Source organism: Triticum urartu, chromosome 7A (genome assembly GCF_056163025.1).
Source record: "Triticum urartu cultivar PI428250 chromosome 7A, HENAU_Tu73, whole genome shotgun sequence".
Lineage (NCBI taxonomy): Eukaryota > Viridiplantae > Streptophyta > Magnoliopsida > Poales > Poaceae > Triticum > Triticum urartu.
This window is the reverse complement of record NC_141879.1, coordinates 237,152,121-237,161,417: the sequence shown is the minus strand read 5'-3', so window position 1 is coordinate 237,161,417 and position 9,297 is coordinate 237,152,121. Positions and strand designations below refer to the sequence as shown.

The 9,297-nt window shown below is 55.3% G+C and overlaps 1 pseudogene; it reads right to left on the bottom strand.

Annotated features, from left to right (window-relative positions):
- Positions 1-751: 751 nt before the first annotated feature.
- Positions 752-3,005, bottom strand: LOC147959158 (uncharacterized; annotated as a pseudogene).
- Positions 3,006-9,297: the final 6,292 nt, after the last annotated feature.

Here is a 9,297-nt window from a genome sequence, read left to right as displayed (position 1 = left end):
GACGTCGAAGACTAGACTAGGTGCTGGACGCGGCCTTTTGCTTTTGCCTTTCCTTGTTGACAAGTTCTTCGATTTGGATTTAAGTTGGATTTGAGCTTGATGCTTGCGTGTGTTTGGGGGAAGGGGTGTTTAGTCTCATTTGAGCAATCTCTCGCGTTCTGGTTTCGGCTTTGCGTCCAAAGTTAGCATCGGCTGCCCCCCCCCCTCGCGAGCCCCTCGCGAACCGGGCCGGGCCAGGCATGTTTTACAGCCTGGACCGCTGTTGCCGCACCCTCTCCGAAGGTCCTCATCGCAGAATCCACAAGTTAATCAGGCGACAGCCGAGGTACGGCGGCACCTGCAGGCCCGCTCAGGACTCGTCGAGGTCGGAAGGTACACAAGTCAGCTGACTCATCACCAGGCCAGCTGCTAAGTTCACACGCAATGTTATACTTACCAGGGTACTAATTGCAAACCTTTACATGAGGGGCTACCCCTCCCAAAATGCTCTTACATTCTTCAGGGCCAAGCTCGAACCTTCTTCGTGCAGGATAAACAACAGTGACATGCGGTCAGTCAGACATATCACTCATCGCGTCTTCTTGGGCATCCTCGGAGGCATCGCTGGCGTCGTTGACATTGCCACCACCGCCGCCAGCATCTTCGTCAGCGCCAGGCTCGCCCACGACCACGCCATCATCATCAGAAGCAAAGGCCCTGATGAGGGCATCCACTTTGCCCTCCACCCATCACGCCAGGGCGCCCCGGACGGCTATGGGCACGGGTGCCATGGCAGCGTCGAAGTCAAAGTGGGGGTCCCTGTCCAGCAGATAGCTGAAGATGCAGGAGAATGCACGCCGAAGCAAGGCTCGACTCCTCTCTTCAACAAGCCAACTGGAACCTTCGGAGCGGTTCTCTAGAAATGTCACCACATCGGTGAAAAACTGGAGGTTGCCGGCGTAATTGACCTCGTGCGGCTCCTTGGAGGCAGCCTCGCAGATGTTGCCCAAAGCTGTGTTGGCCCTTTCTCGGAGCGTTTGAAGCATCGGGGCATGCTCATGCTCCAGGACCCGCCGCCGATGGATCTCGTCCTCATTCCGCCGCGCGATGGCCTCGGCGTCATCAACCCTCTATTGGAGAAGAAGCTGCTCGGCCCGGAAAGAGGACAGCTCCGCCTGTGCTGCGCTGAGGGCGGCTGCAGAGGAGTCCGCACGACGCGTCACTTCAGCCAGTTTGGCCCTGAGGGTCGCAGTCCTGCCCTCAGCCTCGGCCTTGATCAGCCCCAACCTCATCTCGTATTCGCGCTCGAAGGCCGAGCAAGCTTCCGCCACATGGCGATCGACTTCTTCCTGGGCCCGGGCTTCGCGCGCGGCAACGTCATCCTCCGCCCAAGCCACCAGGCGCTCCCTCATCTCCAACCGCTCAAGATCAAGGTTGCGCTCGGCGGCCTCCAGCGTCAGCGCCTCCTCGTGCTTCAGAAGCTCCGCCCGATCAACAGGGGCCCCCTCCATCGACTCAAGGGCCGCCTGGCGCAGTTCCACTTGCTGCTCTAGGGAGTTGCCCCAGGCCAGGAGCTCCCACGCGTGCTCCTCCCCATCCTTGCGTCGTCGGTCTGCTTCTCGGGCCTCCTCGGCGGCCTGGGAGCAGGCCTCCCGCGAAGCTTCCAGCAATGCTTCAGCCTTCGCGTTCTCGAGATCACGCTGGTGACGCGCGAGGGCGATGGCTACCTTTAGTTTGCGCCTCTCCTCAGCAAGGCGCAAACCTTTGGCCTGAAGGCGCGCATCCTCATCAGCAAGCTCTGCCCCGATCCGGTTCACCGCATCCGCCGCCCTCTGGAGGAACTCTTTGTGAAGGGCGCGTCGCTCCCCAGCGCGCCTGAGCACGTCTTCCGCATCACCCTCTTCTACCGGAGCATGCGGAGGGCCCCGAGGCGGCAGGCCCCCTCCCGGCGCGGGGCTGGGGCTGGCACCCTAGCAATCGCCGAACGGACCTCTCTGGGAATCCGGCCTGGCATCGGTCCACCCACGGAGGAGGAGCCAAAGACAGACTTCAGCCATTCACCATCTATGATCAAAGGAGGAACACGGGGCAGGCCGGATGTGCCCCAGGAGGACTCATGAAGAAAGGACGGCGGGGGCGCAATCTCGAGGTGCCCTATGGAACGGACCACTCCATCAACTGGTCTGGCAGCAGGGGTGCCGCTCGAGCTCGGCGAGCCCAGGGCCAGCTGAGAAGGCGAAGCTTGGGGGGATGGCTCCTGGGCTGGCTCAGCGGGTTTCGCAGGGCAGGGCCAGAAAGGGCCACACTCAGTCGCAGGGATAGCAAAGCAAACGAGCAAGGAAAGAAGAAGACTTACTCATCCATGGCAACGTACTTCCTGCGCTTCAACAGGCGGCAAGGGTGGTCGTTTCCACCCAAGGCCTCCTTCCTCTTGCGGAGGGCTTCGAAGTCTACGCGGAACCGACCTAAGCGCCCGGCGCAGGGGTCGGCCCCTGGTGTGGAAGAAGCGTCAAGATGATCAGCGCTGGAGGAGTCAGCCTAGGGGCGTCGTCAAGCGTCGCCTTGCGAGGAACGGCTGGGGGCTCGGGAGCCCCGGCCTCAGGAACCACAGGCCGCAACTCCGCACCTGACGCCGCTCCAGGGCGGGCCTCAGGAGACGCCGCCTTCAAGACTTCTCGCGGCGTCGGCACCTCGACATCGGTCGCCTCAACCCCCGCCGGTTCTTGTCTCCCCGCCCTGTCGCCCGAGGAAGGACTGCTGTGGGCGGTAGGGGAAGCAACCACGGCGGCTGGGTTCTCGTGGGGCCCCATGAAGCCAGCAGGGCGCAATCCCCACTCGTCGAAGCTGGGCATCTGCCTCACAAAATCGGCCCTGCCAGAGCAAAGATACAAGAGGACACCGTTACTCCGAAGGCTGCCTGGGGAAGGATCGCCAGTCAAGACCCTGAGCACCGTCTGCAGCGCTTCAGGCGCCAAGTCCTCCTCCTGAAGCCGCATGCGGTCTCTGTGCCCCACGAAGTCCCACATCCGGCGAGAGTGGCGCTGGAGAGGATCAATGCGACATTGGAGGAACTCCTTCACCACCTTGGGTGATGTCACGTTGAGCGCCCTCAAACTCTGGAAGCGGCACCAGATGAAGGCAAGCCGGGGGCTCGCGAGCACCTCATGATCCCAACCCGCATGGGGAATAGCAGGCGAGGTCGGATGCGAGAGTAGAGGGTTGGGCACTCCAACGTCCACGTATAGCCACCGCTCTCTGAACCTGGCCTTAGGAGAAGGAAGGCTGAAGTCGATCCCTGAAGCGGCCGTCTCTAGCACGGCGAAGAAGCTCACGCACCCTGAGCACTGAGTGGGGTTGCTCAGGCGTAAGGTAAAGAAGTGGCGTAGCAGGGCCACGGAAGGAGGAATGCCTATCATCGCCTCGCAAACAAAAGCAAAGACAGCCAGAAGAGTAATGGACTCCGGCCTGAGGTGCATCATGCGGATCTGATAATGGGAGAGCACCGCGTTGAAGAAGGCGGAAAAGGGGGGAACCAGACCCGCCCATAGGGCATCGGCGAAGAATCGGACCTCCATGACGATCCTATCAAGGGAGGCATGGGACGCAGGCCAGGCCGTGGTCCTGCGCACTCATTGAAGATAGTTGCAAGGGCGGAGCAGACCTTGTCCAAAACTTCTGGATTGAGTATGATCGACCGGGCGACGGCGGGGGTCGCCGCTGGAGGTGTGCGGGGTGAAGGCGCAGGCTTCTTTCCCCTTCCTTTCTTCGTCGGTGCCATGGCGGTGGGAAGGAGGAAGAACTCAAGCCGGATTGGCAGCGGAGGCTGGAGCTCAAGGAAGAAGGAAAGGTAGGAGGCGGGCGAGCAGCGGAAGGGAGGAACAAATGTGTGCAACTACGGGTCCGCTTAGCCGGGCGCGTAACAAGGCGTCGTGGGGAAGCGCAGACGCCCACGTCCAATCAATCGCCACGCGGCGCCCAAGGCCGCAGGCTGTTGGGGCCCGTGGCACTTCACGCTTGCCCCTTTGCTTTCCTGCTAGGCCAAGCCCGGGCACGCCTCAGGCCCGGGGGCTACTGTCGGCGTTCTGGGAACGGGGGTCCCCAGACTTGCTTGCCTGCGGCCTGCGGCGTGGCTCAAGTAGGGGCCCAGCACGGCCCATCTTCATCAGCTCAAGCTCAAGACCATCGCGAGGGGCCAAGCCTCGCGGGGCGGATGACCGGAAGCTTCCTCAGAGGCAGCCTCATCAGGCAGGATCGCGAGGAGGCGGAGAGATCAAGGCAGAGGTACCTCACGAGGAACCAGTGACACAAGCCATGACGATCGAGACTAGGCGGGCGCCAGGCGGGCGCCGGCCTGCGCAATGTCCTTGTTTCCCCTTTGGTGCAAAGGGGGCAAGCACAGGCCAAGGCGTCGAGCAAAGGTTGCCATTCCGGTGCAACGAGACGAAGATCAGCAGAGCGGCAGGACGGAGGTCACCGTGGAGTCCAAGACGGCGTCATCACTAGTACTTTTGGCAGCCGAAGATCACCTTTGGTCAGGATAACTTGTACTAGATGTTCCCCTTCAAAATGGCCAATTGTTGGCGCCCTTCCCGCTCATTATTTGGGGAGAGGCCCAGGGGCCTCTATAAATAGAGCTAGCCACCACAGAGTAGAGACATCTAGAAAACATCCAGAAATTGGGTAGAACCCTAGCAGAGAGAGAGAGAGAGGCGACTGAACTCACCCTAGCAGTTCATCGCACCAGCTCAAGAACACCCCTCGCGAGGCTATTCTTCCCTTGTACTGTTCATCATTAGCCCCTGGGGCAATCCACCACACCACACACTGGAGTAGGGTATTACACCACAACGGTGGCCCGAACCAGTATAAACCTTGTGCCCCTTGTGTTGTTCGTTGTTTCCAGTTTAGATCACGCGAAGAGATTGGATGTAGATCGATAGGGGAGAGATCTCCGCGCGCACCCCAGTGTTCGAACCTCAAGGGTCTGCCGGAACCCGAAATCCGACAGGTGCGAGGCAGATACTCTAGGTCTTCAACCAAGAATTCAGATGGATAGTCAACGTCGTGGGGCAAAGGCTTCATCATGCTCAGCATTTGGCTCATGTTGGGTTCTGGTTTGTGGAAAATGCTCTCCAAAGCATTCCGGTGTTGTTGACAACCTGGTTCATAGTATTCACCAGGAGTGGGCAGGCCTGTGAGCTCAATGATATCAAGAGCTTTGGCTTCATGATGGACATTGCATGTCATCCACTCAAGGACCCAAGTCTTTGGATCCCTGTTGTAGCCTCGAATGTGAAGAGTTGCATAGAACTGTAACAGAAGCTCTTCATTCCAGTGTTCCTTGTCCGTGACAAATTGCAGGAGTCCAGCGTCTCTGAAGCAATCCAACGCTTCTTCTAGACAGGGCAGGCCAGCTATAGCTTCAGTGTCAAGACGCATATGGGGAAATATGCGCCCTTGATTGTATAAGATGCAGGAGTAGTAGCTGCGCTGCTGATAGCTCCAGAACCGATCCGATGAAATACGGGGTTTGGTGTAAGGGTTCTTGGCGCTGTTGAAGAAGGTGTTATGTGCCATGAAGCCATTCACATTAAAGACCCCAGGTGAAGTTGCAATGACTGGGAATCTTGGAAGTCTTGGCTTGGGCTTCTGGACTTGCGGTCTGTGCTTGACATGATAGTCAAATTGTGGACCCGTAGCAGGTGGAGGAACCAGAATGGGCCATCGGACTATAACAGGCTGACCACGATCAAATGCCAGCTCAATTGTATGAGGTCTTGGAGGGGGTACAGGAGCATTGGCATTATCGTTGACATGGGCTTCAGGGGCCACATTTGCTTCAGGTGCTTCAGTATTAGCTTCGGGCGCTGCAGTGGCTTCAGGTGCATGCACTTCTGGCACCGCATTAGCTTTAGGCGCCACATTAGCTTCAGGCGCCACATTAGCTTCAGCCATGACAACGTCATTGGCTTCAGTGTTGATGTTGGTGGCCGCCTCAGTATTGTTAACCTCCACTTCAGGAGCTGGAGGGTTGGACATGTTTTCCTCGAGAACAACATCTTGGTGGGACGGGGGTGTAGCAACTCTTTCTACTTCAACTCTTGGTTCTTCTTCTTCATCGGCTGATGTAGCCGGAATATCTTTAGCCGTTTTGGCTTCAGACTCAGAGACATTCACTATTGGAGGGCCTTGGGGCCTTGATCCTTTGCGAAGCCTGTGGAATGCTGGCGACGCTTGTGGAGATGGAGTCGGCTAGGCCTCAAAGTCATTGTCATCTTGTGGTTGGGGAGCACTTGGGGTGTCTTGTTGTTGTGGGTGATCAGCCCATGATGCATCCTGAGCAGTTGGCGTCAGAGGACGACCAATGCTGATGAGCTCGCTGTGCGTGAGCACAGGTGATGATACCAAATTGCACTCGGTCTGAGGAAGGACTTCATCATCTTCAACATTGTCGTGAGGACCAATGTCTTCAGCTGCGGTGGGGTCAACAGCTAGATTGTCTTCAGCTTCAGGAGCCTCTGTGGAAGCAGGCTCATGAACTATCAACTGGCGCTCTCGATGTTCAGACGCAGGACGAGCCACAAAGATTGGCTCGACATCAAGGGGCTCTGTGGGAGTAGCCCGGTCTCTCTTCTTGGTTTTCCGTTTCTTGGTTGGGGGAGCATCATCAGTGGTGGCTTTGGTCTTGCGTTTTATGGCTTCGGCTTCAGCTGCCCTTCTTTTCTTGAGTTCGGAAGCCACTGTGGGGACCTTAGGCTTCGAGCCTGTCATACTGGCTGGGAAGACAATGCGAGGTTCTTCCTGCCTTGATGCTTCTGGTTCTGCCACAGCTGGCTTCTTCTTCTTCTTGGCAGCCATTCTGGGGTCGATGCCTGGTCGCCCCAAAGCCTTACGCTTTTCAGCTTCATTATATCATTGAACACATTTGGCAGCAAGATCCTTCATGCGCTCACAAGAACCTTTGGCTTCTTCGCGTTTCTTGTGGAATGCTTCCTTGAGCTCATGCATCATGACCTTGAAGTTTTGAATGTCTTCAACATTGAGCTTGGCCATGTGCTTCTTGAACTGAGCCTTTTCATAATCGATCTTATGCTTCAGCTCAACAATTTTCTGAGCTAGAGCCAGCTTAGGAGCAATGGCTCCATGGAAGGCGACGCTGAGGCCAATAGGAAGTTGAAGATCATCAAAGCTGACATTTGGGCTGTCAAACCACTCATCAATAAACTTGTTTAAGATTTCCACATCAAAGAGAGGGAGGTCATTGAAGATTTCTGCGTCTTGCTTGCTCTTGATCAACTTCTCAATAGCGTCATCGCCAAGATCATCGTCACTGGACAGATCAATGGCGTCATTTTCATTTCGCAAAACAGCAGCAGGGGTCAGTGCTTGACCAGTGGGTTGCATGGGCTTCTTCACTTTGGCAGGCTTGGAGATGCGTGAAAGATCTTCAGACTGCACATTGTCTTCAGGAGGTGCAGTGGCCAGAGGCTTCGCCCGTGAAACCTTTGGTGCAGGGGAAGGCTTCGAAGCTTTAGGTTTCTTCAGCTTCTTTGGCTTCGGTGATGCAGGCGCTTTGTCAGAATCGGCGTCGTCTGTAGGTTGATCCACGACTACCCCTTGAACCTTTATGTGAGTGATGAGACCTTCTAAGTTATAGAAGGGCCCAACAAGATTGGGTTCAGCTTCGCGTGTGCTGTCGGCACGAGGAGCAGAGGGGACGGGATTGAAGTCTAATCCCTGCGACTTCTTGTTTTCTTTGGCCGAGTTCTTGGCAAACTGGAAGTTGTGCTTGAACAGATTGTCGTCACGACACCACAACAATGAGGATGGGTCTACATCTACAGGCTGTGGTCCACGAACCATGCAAGGATAGAAGCCTTGTTCAATGGCTTCAGCTCTGGACCTGGGTTGAAGGTTTTTGTACAAGATGTCTCCCAAGGGTCGCTTGATGGCATTCTTCTCAGCATATTCCTGGGTCACGAACCTGTACTTGTACCATTGTTCTGCCCAATATCTTCGAATCCATTGGATTCGGGTTTTCCGCTAATTGTAGTCCTCCTCTGGATCTGTCTTGTACAGCTCATACAGGTTAGGAGGCAAATCTCTTGAGGTGTTTCCACGGCGCTGTCTGCCACCCTTCCTTGCAGACTTCTCTGTTGCCATGAAGGTTAGACTGAAAGGCTTCAACACTGTCAAAGTCTTCCGTCTACTGGTCAGACAAGAACTGGCTTCAGGAGAATTTATATGATGTTGTAAGAACTCTGCAAATGAATGCAGACTATGAGAACCAAGGGATTCTCCCACGGACATGTACCTGTGACAGCATTAAAGGTGCGAGGGAAGGGGAAGAGGTCATATGCATTCTTAGAAGATTTTCAAGATAAATCAGTTTAGAAGACATTGACCTCATAGTGCGAAGACATTCACTCATATGTAGAGAGTTGGTTCCAGATTTGTACGAATCCACGAATAAGTACAAGTGAGGAATCTAACTACTTTGTGAAGCATAAGTGAACATACTAGGCATGCTATGAGTTGCAGAATGAGATAGATCCAACTTGTGGGAATAGAAACCACTTGTGGTTGAAAAGGATGAATCTATCGGATCAAAAAGACTGTAAAAAGGAGGTTTTATTTACCACACTAGGAACTGCTAGACGGAGTGGGAGAGGAGGCCGAGCAGTTCGATCTTCCGTGCCCTAACTTGGCGACGGAGGACACCTACGGCGACGGCGGAGAAGATGATGTCCACGGCCGGCGTGAGGACGGCGTCGGTGAGGTCGCGGCAGCTAAGCGCTTCGTCGCCGGTGTCGTCGAGTGCTAGCGGTGGCGCTAGGGTTTGTGCGAGAGTGGAAGAAGAGATAATGACTGGGGTGAGGCGTGTATTTATAGAGACAGGGACGGCACAGCATTATTACGCAGGTGCCCCTGGCGGTTCATATCTAAAGGACACGTGGCGATCATGCAACACATTGGAGGTCGTTCCACGTTCCCACGCTCGCCTGGATTGTCGGGTGGTCGTTCCCACTTCTCCGGGTTTCAGGCAGAAAGGATTTAGCATTGAAAACAGATTGATGTTTGTCTCTGTGTCTTCTGCTGACAAGGACGCAGAGAAGACGTTTTGACAGTTTCAATAGAATGCATATGATTTGGATAGATAGACTTAAGACAGGAGCATAGAAAGGTTAGGGTCCGATCACATTCACTTAGTTCAAAAGATTCAATGTGAATACATAGCTATAAGTGAATGCTGTAGAGGACAGAAGCTAAATCAATATATTGAAGATAAACATGAGGCCATGGTAATATTGAAGATAA